The sequence below is a fragment of the Octopus bimaculoides genome, chromosome 19 (assembly GCF_046866305.1).
Source record: "Octopus bimaculoides isolate indiv1 chromosome 19, ASM4686630v1, whole genome shotgun sequence".
Lineage (NCBI taxonomy): Eukaryota > Metazoa > Mollusca > Cephalopoda > Octopoda > Octopodidae > Octopus > Octopus bimaculoides.
The window spans coordinates 5,329,791-5,342,139 of NC_142946.1; the positions used below are offsets into that span (position 1 = coordinate 5,329,791).

The 12,349-nt window shown below is 37.5% G+C and overlaps 1 protein-coding gene across 1 annotated transcript in view; it reads left to right on the plus strand.

Moving 5' to 3' along the window:
* Window positions 1-12,349, plus strand: part of LOC106881037 (uncharacterized) — a 37,794-nt gene that overhangs the window by 760 nt on the left and 24,685 nt on the right. The window lies entirely within an intron of this gene.

The following is a 12,349-nucleotide window of genomic DNA, read 5'->3' on the forward strand; positions in this document are numbered from 1 at the left end:
AGGAAAGTTGGAAGAGGTTTTTAACGTTTCGAGCCTACGCTCTTCTACGGATAAAATAGAGGAGCAGAAAGAAAAAAAGAAAGTGAAAAGAACAAGACTATCTCAATTAGACTGTCTTTATATGCTGATATGTGTGTGCGTGCGTGTGTGAGTATAACGGGTTTATATAGATACATGCATGCTATTTGCTCCATCTTCATAGTTGATTGCCGAATCTTGTGCTCCAATAATAATTCCGACTTTCCACCCATGACCTCTCAGTTGACTTATCTGCATGGTTTAAACCATAGGTGACAGACGAAAGTTACTGTGTACTTCCAACTGGTTCAGTCTGCACACATCACCACAGGACGGGACTTCCAGTTGATGGGAAGTCACCATAAAAAGACATCTGTTCGTCATTGGATTACCGTGATAAACGCTTGTACAACACGTGCACCACGCTCTGAGTTTCCGTGATTAGTACCAAAGCAGGACGACCTGTAATCATGTGAAACGGCAGGTTTTATATCAGAGTGACCCTCTCCCAGAAGGGCACTGTAGCAACAGCTAGAAGTCCCTCATTCGCTGTGGTTTTACTGCGTGACCTGACACCAACCAAGTGTCTTTCTGCGTCCCTGCGCTCGAATGGGCTGTCATCACATATGCTAGTTAACCCATAACTGGAACCCTAACAGGTGCTTGTAATTAGGGTCAGAGTAGACCTGGGATCAATAGTGGCTAAGGGGTGGGTCCGCACCACTCAAGACCCTGGAATTCCTGAACTAGGGCCTCGGATGCAGTTTAAAGTCATGCCAAGGACATACATACATACATGCATACATAAAGCAAAGCATACAAATCTGCACATATACATACATGAAAAAATATCCTTTTGTTGATGCTGAAATTCCAATAAAAGAGCCTTGGATCTAGGTTAGAAACCGGCTCTTTCTCTTGGCAAGAAATCTTGAAATAAAACTTAATAATGACATACATACATACATACATACGTACGTACGTACACATATATATATAAAAGTTTGAACGTGCGTGTGTGTATTATTTTACTTGTTTCACTCATTTGACTGAAGCCATGCTGGAGCACCGCCTTTAGTCGAGCAAATTAACCCCAGGACTTATTCTTTGTAAGCCTAGTACTTATTCTATCGGTCTCTTTTGCGAACCGCTAGGTTACGGGGACGTTAACACACCGGCATCGGTTGTCAAGCGATGGTGGGGGTACAAATACGGACACACACACACACACACACACACACACACACACACACACACACACACACACACACATATATGATGGGATTCTTTCAGTTTCCATCTGCCAAATCCACTCACAAGGCTTTGGTCGGCCCGAAGCTATAGTAGAAGACACTCGCCCAAGTGTGGACTGAACCCGGAACCATGTGGTTGGTTAGCAAGCTACTTACCACACAGCCACCGACAGTAACTTAGTAACTTACAAAAGTGACTCAAAGGCCGAGATTTTTATGTAATGGTACTTATCATGCCCCAAACTCTCGGTCTTTGCGTCGCTTTTGTTGCTGATTAGAAATAATGAGTACACAAAGTGCATTCTAGAAGTTTTCAGATTTTTCAGCAGAGACATTCATTAATTTCAAAGAAGTACAAAACCTTTAATCTCCTTCAAAATAAGATCTTCTGGCATCAATGCACTTGCTGTAATGTCCAGTCACTTCGTGAAGATCCCCATAGAAGACCCCTAAAGTGTTTTGTCTTGTTATTATTCTTACTATATTTGCGTAACATTGTTCGTTTTTTTCCGTCCTTGTTTTTGTATACATTCGCTGCTTTCTTCCGAGGAATCTAATGCTCTTAGCTTAGTTTTTCCTTAGGACTGGCCAGATTGGAGCAATATCGAGAATAACCAAGCTTCTTACCACCTAGCCACACACACACACACACACACACACACACACACACACACACACACACACACACACACACACACACACACACATATATATATACACAGATAGATAGATAAAGAGAAAGAGAGAGTTAGTAAGGACTCAACGTGGGTTTTTATGATTTTTAAGATGGTAACCACAGAATTGAAAAGAAGAAAAGCACCCGTTTTTTCTCTTTACCGTTTTCTGTCCCCACCCTACTCCTCTAACACTTTTAGAGAATTCAATATAGAAGTAAATATAGCGAGTAGTAATAAGATATTTAATTAAGAAAGAAAATCTGATTTAATATCATTAAACAATAGAAAGGTGCGTGATTTCGGCCGATTTTCTCCTAATTCTACCCAAAATTAGTAAAACTTTTTATTGCTTCAAAACTGAATCTGCAACTGGGATTAGCTAATTAATTTTATAATAACGGCGATTTACGAAATTTATTTTTCTAGGCTATGTCTTTTATGAAACTAGTTATTGATAATTCTCACGAAAATGGCTTTAAGTCATGCATGTACATTTGTAACATGGCTTATCGCTTGTCGCTAAATTGCTTCAGTTTTAAGGCGTTGAGGTGGCCGAATCGTTAGCGTGTTGGGCAAAATGCTTAGTAGCATTTCTTCCGGCTCTTTTCGTTCTGAGTTCAAATTTCACCGAGGTTAACTTTTCTTTTTTCATTTTTCAGGGTCGATAAAATAGCTACCTATTGAACACTAGGATCGATGTAATCGACTAACCACTTCCCCCCAAATTTCAGGCCTTGTATCTATAAAGGGATTATTATTATTATTATTGGGTCGGCAGAATCGCTATCGAGCAGGGCAAAATGCTTAGCATTGAAATTCTGCCAAAGTCGCCTTTGCCTTTCATCCTTTCGGGGTCGATGAAATAAGTACCAGTTACGCACAGGGGTCGATGTAATCGACTAGCCCCTTCCCCCAAAATTTCAGGCCTTGAGTCTTTAGTAGAAAAGTTTATTGTTATTATTTTTATTGAATGAGAGAGCAGCGCATGCCATCAAAGTTCCACTGGGGTACAAATATACGAAACCCATTATACCCGTCATGACTACCCGTCTGATAAGGGTACACGAGGCACATGCATTACAACTATATGTGCGTGATATTGTGATCCCATATCAACATAAACAGCGCATGACCTTGCAGTTGGGGGTCCAATTAGAATTTTCTTCAAGTCGAGTAGCCCACTCCGCTCAAAAGGTCCCTGAATAAGGGTTGTTTAAGGATGATGAACGAAACACCTATGTTTCCAGAGGTGAATTATTCAAACGTGGAAACCATTTTGTACCGTTCTTTTAGCAATAGCGCATTCTTCGTATATAATACAAATGTCTCGAACGGCTTTAGAAGCTTAGAACTTGAGTTTAAAACGACATGTATATATACAAACAGACATGTATATATATATGGTAAAAAAGAAGACTAATAACAAACGCAATTAGTTTGGCGCACACAATCACATATGGATACATAATTGTGCTTCGAGTCAGTAATATAAAGCAAAAATAAGTAATAAATAAGTAATATGTTTGTAATAAAGATGGCGTCAAACCCAAGTTGTTTATTTCGTCACGAATTGAATTTTATGATATTCTAATTTATTGTATTATACAATCTTCTAATATTTGATTCTCTAATTTATTTCGGCACGAATAGTATTTTAAAATATTATATAACGATTATCTTATTCCAAGGTTGAATAATATTTTATTCCAAGGTTTAGGATGTCTGGTTTGGAGATGACAGACTCGTTCCAGGCCAAGCTGTTACTTCTTCGCATTGAGAAGAGGTTCACAGCTCTGATCCTACGGACATGGGATTAGAATAATCTAAGAACGGAATCACGGAGCGGACTCTATGAGCAACACCGTCTGGCTGGAGACCTTAAGAGTAAACCACGGACGAGTTGGTTGGATACAATGTGTCGTCCTCGTTACCCTCATTTGCAGATTTAACCGGAATATTAGATCCCCGAGCTGATATTTGCTTCCGATAAGACCCCTGGAAGGCTTCTTGCCTGTGGACACAATCCCAAGGTTCTCACAGAAATAAGTGGACGATTAAGATGGATGGAGTAATATTTAGAAAATGTCCGACTTTACAATTTAGTAAACCTTGGTTCTATGCAAGTTTGTACTTCACCATTTTCTCCATTTTATTGTAATGAACCGAACTTCTTGTTTTTTTTTTTGTACTTTCAATACATCATAAAATTACACACATATTTTTGTATTTTATTGAGAGCCTTGACTTTTGGACAAAATTTATAGATAAGTTCTTCCTGTATAGATTTCATTTTTAATAAGCCGGATCTCGCGTTATCGTTGGGCTGAAATCAATTTCTTAGATTAGTTTTTGAATTCGATAATCCCTTCCCACTACCCCAATTCACACCATTACGTTGTAACAAAAGGGAAGATACGCCATCATTAATTTATTTCCAACAATTAAATTTTTCTTCTTATTCAATGAGAAAAGGACGCTGATAGATTTGACAAGTTTTTTTTTTTAAATTTGAATTCTCAAAAAGCTCGTCTTGAAATTAATTCACGTTGATAAAGTCCTTGTTCAAGTCCACTAATATCAGAACCAAATGAAATTCGCATTCAGTTGTATTTCTCATCACCTTCAATTGAAATGTAATGAATAAATGTTATTACAACGGTTCCAATATAATATTCTTGTACGCCATAAAAATTATTACCATCATTTTTTCCTTGCTCCGTTTTCCTTTCCTTAAAATCCATTATTTTCCCCGCCCATCAAACAAATAATTGATAACACAGTCTTGCAGAGGAATAATGAAGTCACTCAATTACGAAAAAAATAAGTGTCGGTAAAATAAGCCAATTGAATCATCCACTTGGAATCTGGAAACCTCGAAGCTAAATAATGAGTCTTTGCAGGAAAGAAAAACCAAAATTCTACTTTATTTCGTAATAACAAGATTTGTCGCAGAAGTTTTTGTTGCGGTAGCCATCTGATTTGCGAGTAATATTTACATCTGATTTCTAATTAAGGTTTAACTCTTTAGCATTTTAACCAGACATATCAAATCTAAATATTCTGCCTGTTTTATGTTGAAACCAGCTATTTCTGGCCTCTCTTATTTACTGTAAAATCTCGAAGCCACAAAATAATGCATCATTCATTGAAAACAATCTGAATAAATGTTACATTTGTCAGAATAATGTGAATATGAAGGGGTTTCAATTTAGATCCGACGAAAGAAAGAAAGACCTGGAAGTATTCATTGTTAAGAGATGTTGTTGCTGTCGTTGGCACTCCGTCGCTTACGACGTCGAGGGTTCCAGGTGATCCGATCAACGGAACAGCCTGCTCGTGAAATTAACGTGCAAGTGGCTGAGCACTCCACTGACACGTGTACCCTTAATGTAGTTCTCGGGGGATATTCAGCGTGACTAGGCTGGCCCTTTGAAATACAGGTACAACAGAAACAGGAAGGAAGAGTGAGAGAAAGTTGTGGTGAAAGAGTACAGCAGGGTTCGCCACCATCCCCTGCCGGAGCCTCGTAGAGCTTTTAGGTATTTTCGCTCAATAAACACTCACAACGCCCGGTCTGGGAATCGAAACCGCGATCCTATGACCGCGAGTCCGTTGCCCTAACCACTGGGCCATTGCGCCTCCATTGTTAAGAGATACTAATTAAAAAAACAATAACTTTTATACAATTTGAACGACTGGGATTTCCCGATTCGCCTAATTGTTTATTCAAACAATAAGCCGTTAGTGTCACTCAACACTAAATCTAGAATAAATTTGACTCTATTCTCAATATTGAGCCAGCCAATCAATGAATGGCGTGTTGTTGTTCTTAAATTTGGTTTCTGGTTTAGGCAGACGGCCAGAAGTTTTGAGTACTAGGGTTTAGTTGTTACCAGTTATCAAAGTACTTAATTAGTACTTTATTTTATCCCCACTAAATCATGAAAACCGAAGTTGACCTCGGCGTGATTTGAGCTCAGAATATACAAAGTCGGAACGTATACCGCCACGCATTGTTTTTTCCGACGTTCTATCGATTCTGCCAACTCACCAAATTACTTGAAAATAATCCTTTCTACTATAGGCACAAGGCCTGAAATTTGGGGCGAGAATAGTCGATTACATCGACAGCTCCCCACCCAACTGGTACTTATTTTATCGACCCCGAACGGATGAAAGGCCAAATCGACCTCGGCGGAATTTGAACTCAGATCGAAAAGATTGTGAAGCAAGATTTTCTGTTTCTATCTTTTATCTTTGATTTGTTTTAGTCATTGGAATGCGGCCATTTTAGCACAAGGCCAGCAATTTCAGGAGGAGGAGTAATCCGATTATATTGACCCCCCCCCCCCCCAATGATAAACTGGTACTTATTTTATCGACCCCGAAAAGATGAAAGGTAAAATCGACCCCGGTGGCATTTAAACTCGGAACGTAGAAACGAAGGATGAAATGTCGTTAAGCCTTTTGCTCAGAGTGCTAACAATTCTGCCTGCTCACCGCTTTCATTTAGCCAAATATTAATCACTTTACATGCTTTCATTGCAGAAATTCAATTGTTTGTAAAGATCTCTCGAAATATCACCAATGCTGCTTAGGAGATCATTATTATTAAAATATACAGCAATTCTTAGCAAAATCCTAATACGTAACATTTAGTTATACAAATGGCTGTTGGTTTGTTAACAAGGCTGTTTCTAATTGTACGAGGCTTCTTTGATTTTGATGTCTGCTAAGAAATGCAGTATCTACGACGTCAATGTTTAAAACTGTTGTTTCAAGTATCAACGAGTCGTTCTCGTACAATAGCACTTTCTTTCCTTTCTATGCAGAGACTTTTCTATTCTTACGAAATCTTTGTGATTCGCCCACAAATGTCCTTTGAGCTTGTGTTTCAGCGGTTTCCTGCTTAACCCTTCCATTTATTGCAAGCACAGCATGTAATATATTGCTGAACAAAATTATCTGACATTCAACTCGGTGTGCTTTCAGTTGTTTCTGAAAAGTAATAATAAATGCAGATCCAATCCTAATCATTCATCTTTATATTCGTAGCCTGACATGATGGAGTATAAACAATTAAGAGAAATGGCTATCTATCTATCTATCTATCTATCTATCTATCTATCTATCTATCTATCTATCTATCTATCTATCTATCTTACTGGTATTTCGTCTGTCTTTACTTGCTGAGTTTAAATTTCACCGAAGTTGATTTTTCTTTCATCCTTTTGGGGTCGATTAAACAAGTACCAGTTGAGCACTGGGGTCGATATAATAGACTAGTCCCCTCACCCCTCAAGATCTCAGGTCTTGTGCCTATAGTTGAAAGGTATGATATTCTTGCTTTAAATATAAACACCTGAAGAAAGTAATCCTTTGTGCAGAAAAAAATTAAACTTTTTAACACCAACCTACCTGAGAGTGCCACTGCTTAATGCTACAAACTTTTGTTTTAAAGAAATCTAAATTAAAACAATTGCAGTGTGGAAGATGTTTGTAAGCCATTTAAGAACACAAAAAAAAAACCCCGTTAGATTCACTTCAACATTTAAATTTAATTTGTGTCAAAATATTTTCGTCGCTTTGAAACCGCGACCTGTCCGTTGATAAAACTTCATGCTGCATCAGTGAACAGGTTGCGGTTTCAAACCGACGAAAATATTTTGACACAAATTAAATTTAAATGTTGAAGTGAATCTAACGGTTTTTTTGTGTGTTCTTAAATGGCTTATAAACATCTTCCACACTGCAATTGTTTTTGTTTCAGTACACGATCTCAGATCAAGTCACTTGCTGTGCAAGTACATCTCCGTATATTAAAATCTTCCATCAAAATTTCCTGTTAAGTTATGTTCCAAACACCAGCTTCATAATAAGAAAAATTTTTCTAATACATTCTTTCTTTTCCAAATGAATTGAAACAAAAGTATTTGAGCAAAAATATAGTTACAAAAGGGTTAAAGAGTTTTAAAAACTTTCTATCAGAATTTTTTAATAGATTTAAGTTCATAACGACAAAGTTATTTTGATAAATTGAAACAAAGACAGAAATGGGACAACAAACAGGCTAACCCTTTTAATTCGAACTTGCCTGAGGCCACTTTTTGTCTTATGGATACAAACTTCTCGTTTTAAAATGATCTAAATTAAACCCTTTCATCTAAATTCCATGTTAATTCATGTTTCAAACGCCAGCTGATGATGACAGTTAATATCTTGAAATCTTCATTAGTTTAAAAATTAATTGAAACAAAGACAGAATGTTTCAATAGAACTGTGGCCTTTATTAGCGATATGTCTCGAAGCGAATTCAGCTATAAGTAGTAACTTTTAAAACATTGGACTAAAAAAAAAACAGGGGATGAAAAAAAGAAACAATGAAAAAAACGGAAAATCACCTGCGGCGCTTAAAACTCAGACACTGTGATATCAATTACATTTGAGCGTCATCCACTTCCCTGTTAAGATTAAAAACGTTTGATTTGAGAGGAGGGCGACTTCGGTGGCTGATGTGTGATTGGTAGCACGTTCGTCTCAGTTATAGAAGATTCATGGTTCGAATCCTCCCGACAGTATTCTGTCATGTTTTATTTTTTTTTAATTTTGCTATTCAAGAAAGGGTTTAATCCAATGTATTTAAGAGCCAGCCGTCACATGCAAACGAATATAGCTTGGTAACTTGTACCATGCTATCGCTAATTCTTTTTGGTGCCTATGTAGACGCGAGCAGACCAGGACACTCTCCTGACTCACACAAAATTTAACTCAGCGGCACATCCAGGGAGAGGGAGCTGTGCCAGCCTTCGGCTGGTGCACATTTACAGATGAGTAGACTGAAACAACGATCCAGGAATTGAACTCAGGACAATACAATCGTGAGCCCGACACCCTAACCACTTGATAATGCGCCTTCGTTCACTCACTTTCTCATTCAATCTCTATGTATGTATGTACGTACGTATGTATGCATGTATGTATGTATGTATAATCAAACCAGATTATTACAAAAAAGAAAAATGGTTAAGTGAGATTCCATTGGTTACTATCATGGCTGACATTGATAACAACAACAACAACAACAACAACAACCAAGAACAATACCACCACTACCACCATCCAACTAAAACAACTCCATTAATATCGTTACCAAAAGTACTAATAACACTAATAATTCTTCCCAGTCTACCAATTGTCTAAGACGATATAAAGAATCTCATTTCATGCGGTTCTTCGTATTGGAATGAAGATCTATTCCACAGTTATTGAAAAGCTTGCCAAAACTCTTCCTTAGAGTGGTTGTAATGAAGAATCTGTACGCTGCGTGTTGCAGCAAAAAGCAAATCTCACTAAAATCGCATACTCTTTCATTGTTTATTAAACCTGCGACATAATACATCCATTTTTGCGGCAGTTAAGTAAATAATAATATTTGAGAATTAACGATAAAAATCCGGCTGGTTACTGCAACATGCTGATATATAATACCATAGCGATTCATAATTTGTGAGGACAGATTAAGTTAAGGAAATGGGAACTACTTTTCGTGAGATTTACCAACAGAACTCCGTGTGGTGTCTTTAGCTGTTATTAATATTTAGAAGATAGAATATTTGAGAAGCCATCACATAGAGAAAAACGACATAATTTCTCGTAGAATCTAGGAGCTCACATTTTCGTGAGATTTACACTCCTTTTTATATTCAATCAGCAAAAAGTTCTAGAACATTCTATAAACCATTTGGTGAGAAGATTTCGGTTCACTTGTCGATTTTATTGGAGAGCCACAATTACAAGAGCTTTTTTCCTTTTATGACAACCTTAGTCCGATGCTGGGAAGTATGAATGAGATGGTCCAAAACACACTATCATCTCGTTACACTTCTATCCACTTTATGAAGCAGTTTGTAAAATAACAGGACAAAGCTCACGCTAACTCAAACCACTTCATGGTAAACAGTTTTAACAACTGGCTTCATTCTTTGCCTGATAAATGGCTGTTACGGATAGGAAGTGTTATTATTCCGATTCCAATGGTGTTAATCGATTTTCTAAAGATTCTAAAACTAACCAAAATCTACCATAGAAAAGCAACTGCCACAATTAGCTTTCAACTTTTACATATTTCCTCTCGTATATCTTCAATGGAATATATATACCTTAAAAAAGAAAGCTATTTCAAAACAGTATCAGAGTGACTTATTCCAGAAGTTCAGACAAGAATAGGTTAAAACCCGCCAGTTACTAACATATAAACATGTGATAACACATAACGATAACTACTTCTATGTAGTTATTAGTTTTGTGAAATAACTCCCAAGGAAATATCTTTAGTTTACATGGCAATGGAGTGCTTCAACGTAAGTAGGTAATGTAGATAAGAGAACTAGAAGAAAACATCAAATGTCTGCCTCGCAGAATCGAACCATTGAATACCATCACAAGATGTAAGGTGAATAAGTTCACAATACACGCAGTACATTTTAGGAAAAGGAAAAGACAAAAAACTTGACTGAAATGTAGGAATCTTTTACACAACAAACCTTCGAGGGGAAATCATTAACTTCAAAGCACGAAGCCAAGAGTGAAAAACTTGTTATCGGGGAAAAAATATTAAGACGAGCCAACATTAAGTTCACATTTACTTCTAATTCACGAACAAAGAGATAAAGGAAAACTGAATCCATAAAAATGAGCACCTTTCTTGGAAAGATCTTAAATAATTTTGCTCTAAGATCTGAAGTGAATAAAAATATTTTAATTAGAAAGTATCATTGCTAGATACAATCAACAAAGAATACTGTCTACTGTACCAATATCAACTGTAGAGCTTACATAATCAATACTTAAGTTTACACCAAAGCTTTGCGAAAGCTGCATACCAAGAGGTCACTTGATATTCGACTGGTTATACAAGATGTTGAAGATCTATAGAAAGTCATACATACATACATACATACATAATACATACATACATACATACATACATACATATATACATACATATATACATACATATATACATACATACATGCATACATACATGCATGCATACATACATACATACATACAGTTCAAGTTTATAGAAAACAAAAGACGAAGACAGGTGAGGGAACAACAAACAGATGTGTTAGTTTGACGCTCAGGAAGAATGGAAAAGTTTCTGATGTTTCGAACCTATGCTCTTCGACAGAAAGGATTTTTAGAGGGGGGAAATGGCGAGAGCAAAAAAAAAACAGAGAGAAAAAATATGTGTAGGGATTAACGGTTCAACATGGTGAAATGGCCGGAAGAAAGAAGTTGAGTGAAAAGGAGATAATAAAGGTGTATGTTAATTATGTCAAATTTTTGCACAAGATATTACCCACGTGATCAGCTGCTTCCCCACCTTTCAAAGTGACAAGATGTCATTGGTCAAACAACATTCAATGCCAGTCGTAGTAAATATTCCTCTGAGTTAAATATAAACTATGACTCTGTTATTATTTGCCCAGACTCTTTTTTTTAAGCTTCCCAAATGTTACAAATGCTTTCTGAATGCGTAGATGGATTTCTACATCCAGGGAGCCGCCTCCCGACAACATGCTGCCCAGGTAAACGTAAGGGGTCAACTACACTCACTCAATATCCTGTACCGCATTCTACGATATTTGGTTCGAAATAAGGTTTACCTGGTGCAGGTGTGAACATTATCTTGCATACATACGTGTAAACATTAAATAAATACACACACATACATACATACACACACACACACACACACACACACACACACACACACACACACACACACACACACACACACACACACACATATATATACCAATACAAAGAATATCGGCGGAACGTCCCTCCTCGAAACTTCCGTGTAGTGTAAACATAACAGGCTTGATATATATATATATATATATATATATATATATATATATATATATATATATATATATATATATATATATATATATAGATACTTATTTGGGACAGAGAAGAAAAATCGAGTACAGACAATGCCACTCGCCACCATCACTCACCACCACCATCACTCACCACCACCATCACTCACCACCACCATCACTCACCACCACCACCACCACCGTTACTGCCGCCGCTGCCACCACCACCACCACCACCACCACCACTTTAACAACAGCCTTCGCTACAACCACCATCACAACCTCTCCTACCAAGAGAAAACAATAACTCACCACCATCACCATCACCACCACCACAAGCACCACTACAGCCAACACCATCAACACCACTATCACCACCACCCCTATAACTACCACCTCCACTATCACCACTAGCACCACCACCACCACTACCACTAGCACCCCCCCCCACCAGTATCTTCAGCACTACCACCACAACTACCACCACCACTATCTCCACCACCCCACC